At 36.0% G+C, this 20,696-nt stretch overlaps 1 pseudogene; it reads left to right on the forward strand.

Moving 5' to 3' along the window:
• Positions 1 to 17,146, forward strand: part of LOC122746548 — a 66,233-nt pseudogene extending 49,087 nt beyond the window's left edge.
• Positions 17,147 to 20,696: the final 3,550 nt, after the last annotated feature.

Below are 20,696 nucleotides of genomic sequence, written 5' to 3' on the forward strand. Positions count from 1 at the left end.
TGTCACCTTAGTATTTAGGACATAGTACTTAATATCATTTGTTTCTCTTTGCAGGAAGCAATCACCTATGATGCCCTGGTACAGATGGAATACCTAGACATGGTAATGCATGAAAATCTCAGGATGTACCCCATAGCTGGCAGGATTGAAAGGTTTGCTAAGAAAACGATTGAGATAAATGGACTGATGATTCCTAAAGGGATATTGGTGATGACCCCATCCTACGTCCTTCATCATGACCCAGAAAACTGGCCAGAACCAGAGGAGTTCCACCCTGAAAGGTACATCCTTTTTATTTTTCTAAATAAAGGAAAAGGTTGCTTAATGTGGTCATTTGAGACAGTTTGGAGAGAACACTGAAGTGGGAGACAGGATCAGCTTCTGAATATTGGGTTTGTGTCTTGCTTAGTTTGATGACTCGGTTTGTAACTTAAACTGTCACAAAAACCTTGTATAGTGCCTACTGTAGCTATTTTCATAGCTTTGAGATAGCCACATTAGGCATTATTGTCCCTCTTTTATGGATGAAGGAAATAAAGCTTATATATATACATATGCATATACATATACATATGCATATACATATACATACATACATATATACACACACACACACACACACACACACATATATATATATATATATATATATATATATATATATAAAATGACTTGGCATTAGCCCTGAAGCTAAGAAGTGTTAAAAGTGGGCTTCAAAAATGGGTTAATGCTAGGTTTGGCCAAAATGTTGGAGAGAAACCAGAAAGTTGCCTGAGCTCTCCCAAGTTTCCCTTGAAAACAACATTAAATCAAGCCTCTAAATGGATTCTGAAACTACAGAACATACAAAAAGACAGAGAGAGACAATCTTTCAATTTGAGATAATTTAGAAGACTTCAGGAAAGTTCAGTCTCACTCTGGCAAAAGGGGAGCAGAACACAGCTCACAGTGCTTCACAATAGAGAGGGGGTCTGGGCAAGTCAGCAGGAAGCTCTTGGCCACAGTGGAGCAACTGAGGTTGCCTGAACTTGGCTCAGCAAGCTGGTGACACAGCAGGCCCAGCAGAACCAGCAGAAAGGGCAGCCTTCCAGCTAGAGGGCCACCCACAGGCAGGACTAGGCCTGGCCATCGCAGAACCTGGAGCAAGCACAGGGAGCAAGCCCAGGGCTATGATAAATTTACAAGACATAGAGGCATCAGAGTAAAAAGCCAGTAACATAGCCCGTATCCCTCAGCACAAGAAGTTTGAATCAGTGACCCTTGTGCTACAGGATCAGACCTCACCTTTACAAAAATAAACTGCAATATGAGTAAGAAAAAGTAGATGGGTTCTTACCACTGAGAGCTTCTTTGTGGACAGGAAAGAGCAAAACAACAACTCAGATGAGGACAATATTCTAGGGAAAATTATTTGGTCTCAAGAGCAAAAAGCCTTTTTTGAAGAGCTGAAAAATATTTTAAGAATCAGTTGAGAGAGGTAGAAGAAAAAATTGGGAGAGAAATGAAAACAACACAAGAAAATTATGAAAAAAGAATCAGCAATGTGGAAAAGGAAACAAAGAATCAGCAGCTTGGAAAACAATGCCCTAAAAATTTGAATTGGGAAGATGGAAGCTAATGACTCCATGAGAGACCAGGAATTGGTCAAACAGAATTAAAATAATGAAAAAACGGAAGCAATTGTGAAATACTTCATCAGAAAAACAGCTGACCTGGAAAATAGATCCAGAAGAGAAAATTTAAGAATTATTGGACTACCTGAAAGCCATGATCAGAAAAAGAGTCTAGACACCATGTTCTAGGAACTTTTCAAGAATTGCCCTGATACTGTAGAAACAGAGGATAAAATACTCACTGAAAGAATCCATCAATCACCTGTTTACTTTTTTAAACTTCTCTTGAGTCTTGTATGTTAAGATTGAATTTTCTATTCATTTCTGGTCTTTTCATCAGGAAACCTTGAAAGTCCCCTATTTCACTGAATATCCATCTTTCCCCTGAAAGAGAATGATCAGTTTTGCTGGTTAATAGGTTCTTAGTTGCAATCCAAGCTCCTTTGCCTTCTGGAATATCATATTCCAAGCCTTGTGAACCTTTAATGTTGAAGCTGCCAGATCCTGTGCAATCCTGACTGTGGTTCCACATTGTTTAAACTACTTCTTTTTGGCTGCTTGGAATATTTTCTCCTTCATCTGATAAAGCTGGAATTTAGTTTTCCTTTTGGGGTCTCTTTCAGGATGTGATTGGTGGATTCTTTCAATGATGGTTCAACATGGTTAAGCTGTTTATATCCCTACATGGGAAGATAATACTTATAACTCTTGAGAACTGTATCTCTATTTGGACAGAAAGAAGGAGGAAGTATAGAGGGTATAAATATAAATTGATGTGATATTTGATATGATGATATAAAGAAAATTAAGTGGTTAAAAAGGAGTTGGTGGAGAGAAGAGGAAAGGTTAGGTGGAATGGGATGAATTACATCATATGAAGAGGTGCAAAAAACCTATTACAATAGAGGGAAAGAGGGAGGGGTGAACATTGTTTCAACCTTACTCTCATCAGATTTAGTTCAAAGAAGGAATAACAAATATGTTCATTTTGATAAAGAAATTTAGCTAATTCTTTAGGGAAGTAAAAGGGTAAGGGGAAAAGGGGGGAGTGATAGAAGGGAGGAGAGAAGCAGGGGAGAAAAGGGTAAAGAAAAGGGAGGGGGGCTGTTAAAAGGGAGGGAAGATTGGGGGAGGCAGGGGCAAGAAGCAACATGTTGGTGAGAAGGAATAGGGGAAAAGAAGGGGGCGGGAAAGTACACAGGGGGTAAATAGAATGGAGGGAAATAGATAGTTACTAATAATAATTATGAATGTGAATGTGATGAACTCTGCCATAAAATGGAAGCAAATAGCAAAGTGGATTAAAAACCAAAATCCTACAATATGCTATTTACAAGAAACATATTTGAAGCATAGTGATACACAGAGAGTAAAGGTAAAATGTTGGAGCAGAATATATTATGTTTCAGCTGAAGTAAAAAAAAGCAGGGACAGCAATACTTATCTCAGACAAAGCAATGGCAAAAATAGATCTAATAAAAAGAAATAAGGAAGGAAACTACATCTTGCTAAAAAAGTACCATAGATAATAAAGTAATATCATTATTAAACATGTATGTGCCAAGTGGTATAGCATCCAAATTCTTAGGGGAGAAATTAAATGAGTTACAAGAGAAAATAGTAAAATTATACTAGTGGTGGATCTGAATCTTCCCCTTTCAGAATTAGATAAATCTAGACACAAAATAAGTAAGAAAGAAATGAAAGAGGTGAATAGAATACTAGAAAAGTTAGATATGATAGATGTCTGGAGAAAACTGAATGGGGATAGAAAGGAATATACCTTTTTCTCAGCAGTACATGGCACATATTAAAAAATTGACCATGTTTTAGAGCACGAAAACCTCATCGTCAAATGTAGAAAGGCAGGAAATAGTAAATGCATCCTTCTCAGATCATGATGCAATAAAAATTACAATAAAGAGCCATGGGAAGGTAGACTGAAAAGTAATTGGAAACTAAATACTTTCATTCTAAAGAATGATTGGATCAAACAACAAATCAAAGAAACAGTCAATAACTTCATCAAAGAGAATGACAATAATGAGACAACATGCCAAAATTTATGGGATGCAGCCAAACAGTGCATAGGGGAAATTTTCTCTCTAAATACTTACATCAATAAAAAAGAGAAAGAGGAGATCAATGAATTGGGTATGCAACTTTAAAAGCTAGAAAAAGAACAAATTAAAAATCCCAAATTAAATACTAAATTTGAAATTCTGAAAATTAAAAGAGAAATTAATAAAATTGAAAGCAAGAAAACTATAGAATTAATCAATAAAACTAAGAGCTAGTTTTATGAAAAAACCAATAAAATAGATAAGCAATTCATTAATTTGATTATAAAAAAGAAAGAAGAAAACCAAATTACTGGTATTAAAAATGAAAGTGGTGATTTTACCACCAATGAAGTGAGAATTAAAGCAATAGTTAGGAACTATTTTGCCCAACTGTATGCCAATAAATTTGACAATCTAAATGAAATGGATAAATATTTACAAAAATACAAATTGCCCAGGTTAACTGAAGAGGAAATACAAACCTTAAATATGCCCATATTAGAAGAAGAAATTGAAGAAGCCATTAATGTACTCCCGAAGAAAAAATCTCCAGGGCCAGATGGGTTTATGGGTGAATTCTACCAAACATTTAAAGAACAATTGGTTCCAATATTGTACAAATTATTTGGAAAATTAAGAGAAGAAGGAGTTCTACCAAATTCCTTTTATGACACAAATATGGTGTTGATTCCAAAACCAGGTAGAGCCAAAACAGAAAAAGAACATTATAGACCAATTTCCCTAATGAATATTGATGCGAAAATGTTAAATATAATATTAGGAAGGAGATTAAAGTATTTTATCACCAGAACAATACACTGTGCCAAAGTGGTATTTATACCAGGAATGCAGGGCTGGTGCAACATTAGGAACACTATTGTGAGGGCCAAAATTTGATATACGGAGCATTAATTGGGTGACTTGCCTAAATATTAGGGTACCAGAAATATGAGGGACCTTTTAGGTTCACCCTCCCCTCTGAACTGCCCTTTTATGATATTTCTCCCAGGCCAATAAGAAAGGAGCCTTACAACTTTAATTCACAGAAGGATCAGATTTTATTATTGGGGAATTAATTAAAAACAAAGGTAAAACTAATAAAATCAAAGATAAGGAAATAGGAAAAAAGAAATACAGATAAATATTCTTAACTCTAAACTTAGCCTATGCAACCCCCAGATCATTTCTAATTAAGCTAATTGAAAGGAATTTAGGGTTTTCCATAATTAACTCACCAACACCTGCAAAGTCTGACATTGCTCGCACCACCAGAAGGGGAGAGACCAGAGAGAGAGCCAGCATTCTGGAAGCACCTCTGCCTCCCCTCATGGAGCATTCAATCTTCCTCCCCCAAAAGGGGAGGTCCTTCAAAAACTGCCTATGGAGAGCTCTCCTTCTGACCTCAGTAGTATATATGACTTCAGGGTGGGCCAGGTGTGGCCTGTCCCAAATGAGTCAGCTAAAAATTGTAATAACAATTTTATCACAAATAATTTTTACCACATTCCCCCCTTTGTTTCTTCATAAAACACATTTGCTTGATGAACCAGCCAAAAATAACAGAATATAATACCCTATGCTAGCAAACAATATGTTAATAACAATGTAGAAAAAGGAGAGAGGAAAGTTTTGTCCAGAGGGGAGGTCCCTCATGAACTGGCACATTTACACTGGCCTGCAGAGGGAGGGCCCCTTCAGACAGTACATGTTAAACATGGTGTATATAATAACAGAAGAAAAAAAGAAAAACAACAAAACAAAACTGTTCATTTAAAGTCTCTGAGCTCTTGTCTTCTTGGAGTGGTCATCAGGAGAAAACTAGACTCTGGTCTGGACTCTGGTTTGGAAAGCTGGATTCTTTAGCTGTTGAACTGCTGGGTTTTTTCTAATCCTTAGCACTAGCATTGTCAATGATCAAAATAAACAGTGAGAGTTCTTCAAAATATAACTCATATTCAAACTCGATATATATTATATATCCTATTACATTATATTACATTCCCCTCCTTTATATAATACAGGGTTGAGGTAGTTATGCAATATCTAACACTTCTTACCACCATGTGTCTGGATCAAAGGCAAATTAAGTAATGTGTCCATGATACCTGAAAATGTTATGAAAAGATTATCATACCACATCTCATGGTTCTGAGACATCCGGCAATTGTGCTTGGCCACAGGTGAATGGATTCTGACCATCCCATCAGACTGAGTGAAAGAAAAAGAAAACAAGTTAAGTTAAACTAGGTACATGTATTGGAGCTTCCATGACACCAGTCTATTTTAGGAGGGAGAGAGAAAGAAACTGGACTGTGTCCAGCAATTGTGGTCTACATAGTCACCATTATAAGCAAACCATGGACTTATGTGTACCTGTCTCTCCTCATGTTGTACTTATATTCTCTCCAGTGCCTGCATCAAACTCACTGTAAGAGCAGTTAGTCTCTGAAATTATAAGTTTCCATAATTCATAAATCTCATATTAATTTCACCAAAGATAGTATGATGGTAAAAATGTGTGCTATGCTGCATAACTGAGGATATACTTGTAATATATAAAATAATTCCAAACCATACCCAGAGTATGATGACATATAAATGATAAATGAATATAAAGAGCTGATAATATTAGACATTATTACATAATCTTCTTTGAGCAAGTACACACATCATCTTATACATGAATTCTCTATCTAGTATGACAATAACGGATAAAGTGATAATCAATTTATCAAAAAAAATAAAACTTCAATCATCAAGACTCAATATTCAATATGTTCATTGATAAATCAAGCAATAGGTTTCATTAACCCTTTTAAAATAAAAACCATAATCCCATAAACAAACTAATCAAACCCATGGTTCTTTCGAAAAAAAAAATTGTGATAGCTTCTGAGGACCAATGGCCCCACAGCATATACTTAAAATGTCTTTGAAAATTCACTTAGTTTACAAAATTGAGTAAAAAAGAAAGCACAAGAAACAAAAGTCAAAACCAAAACCAAAATCAAAAGATTTGCTTAGCACCATTTTGTGCTCATGAGGTGAAACTCTAGGCCTGTCCTATGGATTTTAAAAACAAAACAAAACAAAACAAAAAGATGATTTCAAGGAACAAAGGTTAAGTAGGGGGAGGGGAAAAGGTGGGGGAGATTGAGGTAGGCCAGAAAACAAGGCCATGTGCTTCATGTAATCATTCATCAGCTGAATAAGCCCCTATGGCAAATCCGTGGTACAAACAAAGCCAATGCTAAAGAACTCCACATCTACCATAGAGAACATAATGACAGCATTAGAAAATCCAGTGACAATTCAGAAACCAGTGCCACTTTGGCTTGCAGAGAATTGGTATAATTGGTATAAAATGATGTGGTATACCCCAAACTCTAGCAGTATAATAATTTAACTTTAACACTATGAACATAATCAACCACAGTAATAAGAAAACTCACTGAAATCATATGATTATCCTAATAGATGCAGAGAAAGCTTTTGAAAAAATACAGCACTCATTCCTAATAAAAACACTAGAGAGCTTAGGAATAGGTAGAACTTTCCTTAAAATAATAAGCGGTATCTACCTAAAACCCTCAACAAGCATTATATGTAATGGAGATAAGTTATAGGCCTTCCCAATAAGATCAGGGGTGAAACAGGGATGTCCATTGTCACCTCTTTTATTCAATATTGTACTAGAAATGTTAGCTTTAGCAGTCAGAGAAGAAAAAGGAATTAAAGGAATTAGAATAGGCAAGGAGGATAGAAAAGTTTCACTCAGCAGATGATATGATGATATACATAGAGAATCCTAGAGAAGCAACTCCAAAAATACTTTGGTGCTGGCTAAGAAAGAGTGGAGTATCAATGGAACAGGTTAGGCACAGGAGAGACAGTACTTAATGACTTTAGTAATGTACTGTTTGATAAACCCAAAGACTCCAGCTTCTGAGATAGGAACACAGTATTTGACAAAAATTGCTGGAAAAACTAGAAGATAGTATGGCAAATACTAAGCATAGAACAACATCTTATACCTTATATTAAAATAAGGTCAAAATGGGTTCAAGATTTAGACATAAATGGTGATACCATACATAAATCAGGAGAGGAATGATAGACCTCTCAGATCTATGGAGAAGAAAAAAATTTATGTCCAAACAAGAAATAAAGAATATTATAAAATGCAAGATAGAAGACTTTGATTACATAAAATTAAACATTTTTGTACAAACAGAAGCAATGCATCCAAAATTAGAAGGGAAACAGAAAGCTGGGAAACAATTTTTATAGCCAGTGTTTCTGATAAAAGCCTCATTTCTAAAATACATGAGAACTAAATCAAATTTATAAGAAACCAAGTCATTCCCCAATTGAGAAATGGTCAAAGCATATGAAGAGACAGTTTTCCAAAGAAGAAAACATATGAAAAAATGCTCTAAATCACTATTGATTAGAGAAATGCAAATTGAAACAACTCTGAGGTACGACCTGACACCTATCAGATTGGCTAATATGACAAAAAAGGAAAATAATAAATTTTGGAGAAGCTGTGGAAAAATTGGAACACTGATGAATTGTTGGTGGAGCTGTGAACTGATCCAACCATTCTGGAGATCAATTTGAAATTATGACCAAAGGGCTATAAAGTTTTGCATACCCTTTGACCCAGCAATAACATTATTAAGTGTTTTACCCAAAGAGATCACAAAAAAGGGAAAAGGACCCACATGTACAAAAATATTCATAGCTGCTCTTTTTGTGGTGACAAGGAATTGTAAATTGAGGGGTTGTCCATCAACTGGGGAATGGCTAATCAGATTGTGGTATATGAATGTCATGTAATACTATTTTGCTATAGAAAAGATGTGTAGGCAGATTTCAGAGAAACCTGGAAGGACTTACATGAACTGATGCTGAGTGAGATGAACAGTACACAGTATCAACATTATGTGTTGATCAATTGTGATAGACTTGTTTCTTCTCAGCAATACAATTGTCCAAGATAGTCCCAAAGGACTCATGGTGGAAAATTCTCTCCAAATCCAGAAAAAAAAAAAAAGAACTGTGGAACCTAGATGCAGATTGAACCATACTATTTCTATTGTTTTTCTCTTTGGGGGTTTTCCTTTTTGCTCTGATTCTTCTTACACAGCATGACTAATGCAGAAATATGTTTAATGTGATTGTACATATATAACCTAGATCAGATTACTTGCTGTCTTGGGGAAGGTGGATGAAGGGTAGGGAGGGAGAAAAATTTGAAATTAGAAATCTTATAAAAACAAATGTTGAAAACTATCTCTATATATAACTGGAAAATAGTAGAAAATACTTTTATGGAAAAAAATGGGTTATTGTTAGAGTTTCCAACCTGAAAAAGTGAATCTTTAAACTATATGCCACCCGAGATCCCTTCCAGCTTTAAATTCTATAATATTTGACTCATTTAATTATTTCTTCTATAGGTTGTCTATTTCAGGGTCAATGAAAACAGATGTAATTATTTTTATGTATCACTTATTTATAGATTTTCTTTAAGTGCTTAGCAGTTACTAAATTTTTCAGGTCATATCAGAGAGAAGATCTGGTGCTACATTCAGAGTCTGAAAGACCCCTGACAAAGCCCCTCTCTGAAACCACTTTAGGGATGTGGCTAAGGATACTAATGATCTCCTTCTACACAGTGACTATTTCAAACATTTCCTTCATCCTCAGAACTCCCATTACTTTTCTTCTTTCCATTCCCTAACTTGAGAACCTTCCCTCATGTTTTACAGAAAAAATTGAAGCCATTCACAGTCAACTCCATTTTCCCTCTTCCTAGTCTCCTATCATTCACAAGCATTTTGCCATTAACCCCTCCTTTACACCTGTATCACATCAAAAAGTGAACTTATTCCTGACCACAGTTAACTCGGATTCTTGTCCAAGTGACCCCATCTCTTCTTTCAAATTGCTTCCTCTGTCATTCCCACTCATACTTGTTTTCAGTCTATCCCTGTCTACCAACTCATTTCCTCCTGCATACAAACCTGCCCATGTTTTTTAATATCTTAAATATATCTTCACTTGATTATTCCATCTATGCTATTGTTCTATTTCTCTTCTTTCCTTTCTGGCTAATTTTCTTAAAAAAGGTTACAGAAAAATAAAAATGTACAAAATTTATCTATAATAGGTACCTCCACTTTCTTTTCTTTCAACCTCTTTTTCTTCTTTTTACTTTGAAGATTTATTTTAAATCTTTTGTTATTATTTACTTCTTGTTCAGTCATGACTTCATAAGGGTTTTGTTGGCAGAGATACTGGAGTGGTTTGCTACTTACTTTCCCACTCCATTTTAGGATAAGGAAATGGAGGGGTAGGAGCCAAAATGGGAGAGGAAAGGCATTAAACACATAGAGATCCTGACCCAATTCCCCCAAAACAGCAATAAAATAACCCTTGGAGCAACAAAACCCACAAAAAGATGGCTGAGATTATTTTCCAGCCAAAGATATATTAAAGGCACGTGTGCTGGGCTATAAGAAGAGTCCAACATCATGATCATGCCTACACACAACCCATGCATGCTGCACCAGAGGAACTTACCCCTGAGCCTCCAAATCAGTTGCAGCACCAGCATCTTCTGGAACTAAGCCTACGGTCAGGTGAGAGGGCTGAATGGCTAGCTGGGATGGAAATACAGGGGTGTCTGCGGGACTGAAGGAGGAATATGACTATCCCATGCCAGCAAGGAACCAGGAAGAAATCTTGAGCAGTGGGAGGTCCAGGTGGGGGAGGAGGAAGGATCCTCAGAAGCTAAGAACCACCACAACACACAACATTCTGCCAGCTGGTTAATTAGCAAATTCGCTTCAGTTTATCTTTGGGCCAGAGAACAGGCCAGGCAAGAGAAAACCTGCCCTCCTTCAAACCAAAACACCTGGAATTCTCTGAAACTTGGGACAGTGTAGCTTTGAAGTAGGGCCCCATGGTAAGGGGAAGATAAAAGTCAAGTGAAAGATGGCAAGATGAGCAAGCAAAGAAAGTTGAGAATTATTAAACGTTTTGTTAGTGTCAAGGAAGATGGAGGTGCACTGTCAGAAGAGGATAACAATCTCAGGGGCCCTACATCCAAAGCTTCCAAGAAAAATATGTATTAGTCTCAGGCCATGGAAGCTCTCAAAGGGGACTTTGAAGAGAAAGTAGGAGAGATAGAAGGAATATTTAGAGAGATGGAGGAAAGAATAGAAAAAGAAACGAGAGCAATGCAGGAGAATCATGAGAAAAAAGTCAATAGCTTGAAAAGCCAAGTGGCAAAGGAGATACAAAAGCTCCCTGAAGAAAATAATTGCCTAAGAACTAGGACTGAACAAATGGAACTTCGAGACTGTATGAGAAACCAAGACATAATAAAGCAAATGCAAATGAATAAAAAAATAGAGGGCAACATGAAATATCTCCTTGGAAAACAGCTGACCTGGAAAATAGATCCAGGAAAGATAATTTTAAAATCATTAGACTACCTGAAAACCATGACCAAAATAAGAGTTTAGACAGCATCCTCCAAGAGACTGTAAGGGAAAATTGCCCTGATATTCTAGAATCAGAAGGCAAAATAGAAATTGAAAGAATCCACTAATCACATCCTGAAAGAGATCCCAAAAGGAAAACCTCCAGGAATATTATAGCCAAATTCCAGAGCTTCCAGGTCAAGGAGAAAATATTGCAAGCAGCTAGAAAAAAAGGAATTCAAATACTGTGGAGTGACAATGAGGATAAAACAAGATCTAGCAGCATCTACATTAAAGGACAGAAGGGCATGGTATATGATCTTCCAGAGGGCAATGGAACTGGGACTGCAGCAAAGAATCACATATCCAGCAAAATTGTGTATATTCTTCCAGAGGAAAAAAATGGGACTTCAATGAAAAAGAAGACTTTCAGGCATTTGTGATAAAAAGACCCAAACTGAATAAAAAAAATTTGACTTTCAAATACAAGACCCTAGAGAAGCTTAAACAGGTAAACAACAAGAAGAAATCATGAGGGATATTGGAAGATTAAACTGTTTACATTCCTACAGGGGAGGATAATACTTCAAACTCACAAGAACTCTCTCAGCATCAGGTTAGCTGAAAGTAATGCACTTAACCAAAGGACACAGGTCTGACCTGAATATGAAGGGATGATATTTGCAAAGCATTTATTTTTGGTTTATCCTTGTTCTTGGTGGGGCGAGCAGGGTGGGGTGTCTTATGTCTGGGGCCAGATCTGGGCTCAGGGCCTCCTGGGTCCAGGGCTGGTGCTTTGACAACTGTGCCACCTAGCTAACCCATGATGATATCTTTAAAATAGGGTTGAGGGGCAAGAGGAATGCACTGGGGGAGGGGGAAGGGGAGAGGTGGACTTGGGAGAGGTAGCTCACATGAAGGAAATGAGAAAAATGCTTATGGAGGGAAAGAGAAGAGTGGGAAGGAGTGGGGTATTGAGTGAACCTTACTATATTCAGAATTGGCACAAAGAGGGAATAACATACATACATAAGTTGGTATAGTAATATATTTTTGCCCTGAGGGAAAGTTGGAGGGGAAGGAAATGGGGGAGTAGAAGAGGGGAAGGAAGGAAAGGCAGATTGGGTGAGGGAGCAGTAAAAAACAAAACACTTTCAAGGAAGGTGAAGATGTTCAGCCTAACTGCACATATATGACATATTGAATTGCTTGATTTCATAGGGAGGGTTGAGGAGGGAGGCAGGAAGAAAAATTTAGAACACAGAAATAGCTCAAAGACCTTATTCTCATCAGAATGGGCTAAAGGAGGAAATAACATCCACACCCAATTGCAAGGAGTAATCTATTTAACCCTACAGGAAAGTAGGAGGGGAAGAGGATAAGGAGGGAAGGGTGAAAGAAGGGAGGGCAGAGTGGGGGAGGGGACAGTCAGAAGCAAAACACTTTTGAGGAGGCACAGGGTGAAAGAAGATAGAAATAGAGTAAATATTGTAGGAAGGGAATAGGATGGACAGAAATAGTTATGATGATTGACTATAATAGTAAAACATATGGTACTTACTTTGCTGGGCTACGGTGAAGAAAAATATTTGTCAAGTTTAAGATACTATATAAAAGTTATGATGAACAGGATGCTATCAGAAACACCTGGAAAGACCTACATGAACTGAATCAGAGTGAAATGTACTGTATACAGCAATAGTGTAAGATGTTCTACTGGGAAGCATGTGGCTATTTTCAGCAAGGAAATGATCCAAGATAACTGTCGAAGACTTATGAATATTGTGGTTCATCTACAGAGAAAGAATTGATGGTATCTGAAAACATGTTGAAGCATAATTTTTTGATAGTTCCTTGATCTGAAGTTTTGTTTTTGACTGTTTTCTTTCACAATCTGGCTAATATGGAGATGTTTTGCATGACTACTCATGTATAACTTATATTGAATTGCTTGAGTTCTTGGGGGTGGGAGGAAAAGAAGTTGGAACACAAAGTTTTAAAAAATTGATGTGAAAATTTGTTTTTACATGTAATTTGGAAAATAAAATTCTAAATAGAAAAAAAGAATAAGGAAATTGAGGCGAACATGGTTAAGTGACTTGTGCAGGGTCACACAGGTAGTAAGTGTCCAAATCAGATTTGAACTCAGGTCATTGCCTCCAGGTTGGATTCTCTAACCACTGCCAGCCAGCAGCCCAAAAAATTTTTAGTCTAATTGAAATACTATTGCAACCCTGGGCAAGTCATTTAACCCTCATTGCTCCACAAAAACAAACAAACAAATAAATGGATGAAAAGATAGATAGATAAATGGATAAATAAATAAATCTAAAAAAGAAAAGAATGCTATTGCAATAAAACGTCAACAATTCTATTCCTTACATTTCTTAGAAATCCTAGGTTTAGAATGACTACATTCACAAAAATATTGATATTAGATTAGGTTGTTGAGAATCTGTTGAAATTTCTGCCTTTCAAGCCCACCTTGAGATTTAAAAAAAATGACAAATAGCAGAATGAGCAACTTAATAAGAAAGCATTGCTCCAAAGACAGACAAGTATTACTTTTTATGGCATTCTTTTTTTTTTTTTGCAGGGCAATGAGGGTTAAGTGACTTGCCCAGGGTCACACAGCTAGTAAGGGTCAAGTGTCTGAGGTCAGATTTGAACTCAGGTCCTCCTGAATTCATGGCCAGTGCCTTATCCACTGTGCCACCAACTCCCCCAATGTCACTGTCTTCTTAAGGCAGCTAAATTGATGTCTGATTTTTTGTCTTTTTTATTTTTTCCATTAATGCTTAAAAATTTCATTTCCAAACTCTTTCCGTACATACGGCCCTTTCCCCACCCATAAAAAAGCAAGCAATATGATTAATTTTATATGTGAAGTCATTCAAAAGTATATCCATATTTTCCTTGTGCAAAAAAGTAAGACAAATAAAATGAAAAGCAATATGCTTCAATCTGCACTGAAAATTCATAATTCTTTATTTAATTTATTTTTTGAACTAGATATATTTAGTTTTGGAAGAGGTATATTGAAGATTCCCCAATAGTACAATTTTATTATTTCCTCCTCCTTTAACTTCTCCTTTAAGAATTTGAATGTGTTTCCATGTAGTGAATTTATATTTAGTGTTGATATTACTTCATTCTTTGTGGTACCTTTTGACAAAATGTAGTTTATTTCTTTTAATTAGGTCGAGTTTTGCTTTTCATTTGTCTGAGATCATGATCTTTACCTCTGCTTCAACTTTACTTCAACTGAAGCATAACAGATTCTGTTATAGTCCTTTAAGTTTATTCTATGTGTGTCTCTTTCTGTTTCAAGTTTGTTTCTTATAAACAACACATTGCTGGATTTGACTTTCTAATGTATTCACCAACTGCTTCCATGTTGTGTGTAAGTTTATTTGATTTACATTCACAGTTATGATTGCTGGCTGTATGTTGCTCCTTACTTTCTCCACATCCTCCTCTTCCTCTTCCTCTTCTTCCTCCTCCTCCTCCTTCTTCCTTTTTTAAAAATGATATCTCCAAAAAATAATGTTATCTCCTCTCCTCTGATGCTGCTCCCACTATAGCGCAGTGCCTTATCATGTCATCTGGATTATTATAATAGCCTATTGTGAGTCTACCTGCCTCAATTTTCTCCCCACATCAATCCAGTCTCCATTATGCCATGAAAGTGATGTTTCTGAAGTTCAGGTATGATTATGGAATGCCCATCCTCAATAAACTCCAGTGATTCCCTAGTGCCTCCAGGAGCAAATACAAAATGCTCTATTTGGCATTCAACATACTTCTTACCCTAGCCTCCTAATACCTTACTTACTCCTAATCCTTCCTACCTTACTCTCTGTCACCTATACTTTGATCTAGTTTCACTGGTCTCCTGGATATTTCACAAAGAAGTCACTCCATTTCAGCTCCAAGCTCCTTCCCTGACAGTTCCCCATGCCTGCAATGTTTATCTTTGTTTTCACTAATGATCACCCTACCTTCCTTTAAATCCCAATTCAAATCTGAACCTCTATAGGAAACCTTCCTTAACCACTCTTAATTCCAGTGCCTTCACTCTGTTATTTCCTATTTATCCTGTATGTATCTTGCATTTTATATATTTATTTGCATATTGATTTTACCACTACATTGTAAGTTCCTTGGGGGCAACAAATATCTTTGGCCTCTTTACATATCTCCAGCACTTAGCACAGTTCCTGGAACAGAGAAAGTACTAAATAAATGTTTATTGATTGATACCTCAATTCCAGAGGCAGATTCATTGTTCTGACAAGTCCTGCATTTTGTTTTTTCATTTACCTCTTTTCTCCTGCCATTTTGAAAAACCAGGTTCAGCAAGGAAAACAGGGAGAGAATCAACCCATTTGTGTATCTGCCCTTTGGCGCTGGTCCCCGAAACTGCATTGGGATGAGATTTGCACTTATGAGTATGAAAGTTGCTACTTGCCAACTCCTGCAGGAATTTTCCTTTACAACTTGTAAAGAGACACAGGTGAGGAGTGACATCTTTTCTTTCAATACCTAGGATGGGTTTTTATCAAGATGATTTTATTTTCAAAGTAAAAATTGTCCTATGCCACATGGATGAATTTAATTCAACACAATTGTCCTATTTATTGTGAGCAGGCTATTAAAATTGTTGCCATTTTAAATATGGAACAATACAGAAAACCAAGAGAGAAATAATGAAATTATTATTGGCTACATAATTAATTTGATTTAACCATAATAGCAATAATACAAAATTCTTGGTTACAAACAATATGGTTTTTGAACACCAAAGTATTGCTGACTTTTTTCATTTCTTTATTTTATAAGAGTAAAATAGGCAGTGTTAAAGGTGATGGAAGTAAATAAAATCTCTTAATTTCAGGAAGACGTTTGATTCTCTCTTAGACAAGTGTTAAAATCTAAGTACACAGTTAATACATATTTCTTATATTTTGTGATAATCTCTTATGTCAAACCTACACAAGTTTTCTATTACAATCATATTAATCTAACCCTCCTTTGTGTACCATTGTAGCTAGTTTTTCTTCATTTGTATAATCTTTTTTTAAAATATCATAAATATTTGTAACCACTTCACTTCCCCCCCCTTGTTTGGCGGTGTCTATTTATTGCACTGGAATTGTTCTTATTGTTTCAGATTCCTCTGAAGCTGAACAACGAACCACTCCTTACACCACTTGTACCCATTGTCCTGCAGCCTGTAAAAAGGACCAAGAATGCAAACCAACACTAGCCATCCTCCATCTCCTTCTACTCACCCCCATCTACAGCCTACTATGGTCTAAAGCCACTGAATCCTAGGAGTTCAAAAGTAACTTGATTTACCTTGTGAACCAAAGAAAGAAATTGTTTTTCATCAGCAGAGATTGAGTAGTTAGGTATTGCAGATAGTCTCTTGGAGATTTCTGTCTGAGGGCTAATATATAATGTTCTGTGGTGTAAAGTGTCACAAACCCTGATCCAGCTGATCATGTTGCAAAAGTAATGACCCATAGTAGATTAGTACCACTTGATAATTCTAGGCTATAGTCTTTCAATAGATGAACATAGAGAAAACCATGAATTGAGTATCTGTTCATTATTTTTTTTTTACTAACAATAGTCTTTAATGATTACAATTATACTGAATATAGTAATGTTGGGGGCAAGTTTCTCTTGTAATATTCTTCATTCAATTGAAGCATACTCTTTTTATACTTTCTGGGTTTTTTTTTCCATTTTTTCCCTTTATGTCTTCTTTTACAAAATGAGTACTATGTTAATATATTTTGCATGACTGAACATATATGACCTATATCAAATTGATTCCTTCCTTTGGGAAGGGGAAAGTAAGGGAAGGAGAAAGGAAATTTGGAATGCAAAAGTTTAAAAAAAACCCTGAATGTTAAAGATTGCCTTTATCTCTAACTGGAGGAAAAATAAAATATAATTTCTTTAATATTCTGCATTTGATAACTATGCTGATGTGAATTACTAAAGACATTTCTGTAAAACTCTTGTTTGATGTCTAGTATCCTTTAAAGTCATATCAATATCATTTAGTATGATGAGCAATGTATTGGTTTTGATTACCTTAAATTTTTTTTTGCTAATTTCTGATCAGAATATTTATATGGATGTCCAATTTAACCATTCATAGATTTGATATGTCAATAAATAGGTCAGCTCTTTTTTCCTTTTCCATTCCTTCCACAAACATTTGAGTATAAGCACTGACAAAAACCTTGGGCTTACTTGGTTCAAGATCAGTACTGAAGATTCCTTTAAAATCATAATCTTTTGGTAGTGTCCCCATTCAGGGTTTTACCCAAGAACATCAGAATTTGTCTCCTTTCTTATTGCCACTGCAAATGGTAAAAAGACCTTCAGTTTCCACCTCAATATTTAAGTTAACACTTTATCAAATACAGAATAGGCTTTCTTTCAGGTGACAAAAAATTTAAAAGTAAAACATTTATACCCAAGCTCGTAAATAGTCAAAACAGTTCTGCTTAAATAAGTGGTTGGCCCCTATTTCACTGAAGGATATGTTGTGGTTGAGGTACAGTCAAAACAGGAAAAGATTTGGGGCCACTTGAAAGCCAAGCCTGATGAATGTTTATTCTCCCTTACGCAGTCCTTCTGTGCAAGGCAAATTCAATAGAATTCTGTTATTTTTAATCTCTCTCACCCAATAAATTTAAGTCCTTTTCCTATTAAAGAAGGGCTTTTGCAAAGCAAATAATGGACTTTAACAGTGTTGGGAGAAAGACTAGATGTTCTTCCAACTTCAACATTCTAAGACATCTGACACTTTTTTTTTTCATCAGAGTAATCAACTTTTCTTTTGTAATGTTTCTTGTATTTGTTTAATCATTGTCATTCTATTTGACCACTCTAGTGCAAACCTACATTATTTTATTCCTGTATTTCTACAGTACTGGAGTAGGTGTGTAAATGGGGTCCCTCCCTTGAATTTCTCCCTACATGAGTCAGTCATCTGGATTCATACTAGATTATTATTCCTACAATGTTACTTACAAGGTACCATTCTCCTAGTCAAATTTCTATTCTTTTCATTTTCTACAGCATTAAATGCAAAATCCTGGTATCACATGTACATATATATCAGTAAAAATAACCTTAAACATAATCTTTCCAAATAAAATTCAATGTGGTTTAAAATTGAAAACATATTGGGCAACTAGGTTGCATAGTGGATAGGGCACTTGTCTTGGAATCAGGAAGACTTCTTCAGGGGTTTAAATCTGAACTCAGATGCTTACTAGTTATGTGACCCTGGGCAAGTCACTTAAGGTTATTTGTCTCAGTTTCTAGTCTGCACAATGGACTGAGAAGGCAGTGGCAAAATATTCCAGCGCCCTCATCAAGCAAATCCCAAATGAGGTCATGAAGAGCTGGACACAAATGTAACAACAACAACAACAAAGGTGAAATCAATACTGTTATCAAATGTATGGGCCCATGTGCTTTGGGACCATTGGCAAGTAATTTACCCAGTCTTGCCTCAATTTTCTCTTCTGTAAAATGGAGACAATACATGTTTTGGCATAACTCTTAAGGTTATTATGAGCAAAACACCACTTAAGCTTTAAAATGCTAAATAAATGAGTGGTGATGATAATCAGAATGAAGTATTCTTCATGTCCAGGGAGAACTGAATTTAAATAGGCTGTTATGTACACAATCTCTTGAGATCCCCCCTGCTTGTTTCCAGGTTGACCACATACTCACTGTTTTCCTCACTGGGAATGATCATCCATCATCTCTTTTTCTATCCAATTGATGATAGTCCTCTAGGTGTACCTTAAATCCTTCATTGTTCATTGAAGCCCCAGTGATCTTGGACTTCTATGGGCCTTGTGTGATCTTCTGTTCATTTGGCCCACATTGCCTTTTGTTTTACTTAATTTCTTGATGCATAAAGGACTTATTTCCATAAGCAGACTATAAGCTCCTCAAAACAAAAGACTACGTGTTATTCTTCATTCAAATCTTTGACAATGTCCAGCCTAGTATCATATTTTCAGATGGCTTTCAAAAATTTTCATTGATTGATAAATATAAATGCAGCACTATTGCTAGAAACATAAGTAAACCACATGAAAATAAAATCCATGCCCTGATCATGGTGGGAAAGTGGTTCTAACACTGTACAAAGAGGACAGATCATAATATATCTTTCTTTGGTTATCAGTAAATTAATGAAAGCATGTAAATATTGGTGAATGTGTTAGACAGTCATTCACAGATGGGAATTCCACTTCATGGGTGATGGGTAAGGCAAGACAGAGAGAGAGAGAGAGTAAAGTTGGAGATGCTATATGAAGATGACAATTAGCATTTAAGAAATTAAAAATTTGGGGCAACTAATTAGAAATTGAGAGACTCACCATCAATGGGGAAATCTCTAAAGAAGTTGTGGTATATGAATACTATAAGAAATGATGAGCTTGTGGATTTAAAAAAATCATGGAGAGACCTAAATGGACTGATGCTGAGTCAAGTGATCAGAACTAGGAGGACATTGTTTATAGTAAAAGCAACATTGTGTGATGGTCAACTATGATTGACCTAGCAGTATTGCTGAGAAAATGATCCAATGATCCAAGACAATTCCAAAATACTCTTGATGTACAATGCCATCTACATCTGGAGAAAGAACTATGGAGTCTGTATGCAGATTGAAGCATACTATTTTCACTTTGATTTTTTGTTTTTGATGGTTTTTCCCTTTTGTTCTGTTTCTTCTTTCACATAATGACTAATATAAATCCATATTTAATATGATTGCAGTTGTAATAACCTATATCAAACTGTACACTGTCTTGGAGAAGAGGGATGGAGAAAATATGAAATTCAAAAGCTTATACAAATGAATCTTGAAAACTTAAAAATGGTTAAAAATGAAATGAACACTTAAGAAAATAAGTAAATTTTATTTAAAAAAACCCAGAATTGTATTAATAGACAAAGAAAAAGTCCTTCACTATGAGCAACACTCATTTCTGTTTTAAAACAAAAAACATAAAGGATATATGCATTGAAGGGTGTAAGGGCCAAATTTAGTATGGGAAGAGTTAATTGGGTGGCTCGCCATAGTATTGGGGTAAGAAAACAAACAGCCTTTAAAAAAAACAAAACAGGTTTATTAATGGGAACAAATTTAAAACACAAGTGAGATGAATAGAGGTAGGGACAATGAGAAAGAATTTACATCTCTGGGGTCAAAAGGGCCCAGGCACCCCAAACCTGCCTCCAGTCCAGCTAGCTCCAAAGAGCTAGCTTTGCCTCAAAAACACAACCTCACCACCACCTGAAATCTGTAGCTCTAATGAGAATTAGCTTGCAGTCTCTTCTGTTTTGGTCTGAAGGTCAAACAGCAACAGCTCCTCTAACTGATCCTACCTTCCTTCCCCATCTCTCTCAGAATACTCTCTCCTCAGACTCTAAGTGCCTTTCCTACAGGAAGGGGTGATTCTTAGTCA

The sequence above is a fragment of the Dromiciops gliroides genome, chromosome 1 (genome assembly GCF_019393635.1).
Source record: "Dromiciops gliroides isolate mDroGli1 chromosome 1, mDroGli1.pri, whole genome shotgun sequence".
NCBI lineage: Eukaryota > Metazoa > Chordata > Mammalia > Microbiotheria > Microbiotheriidae > Dromiciops > Dromiciops gliroides.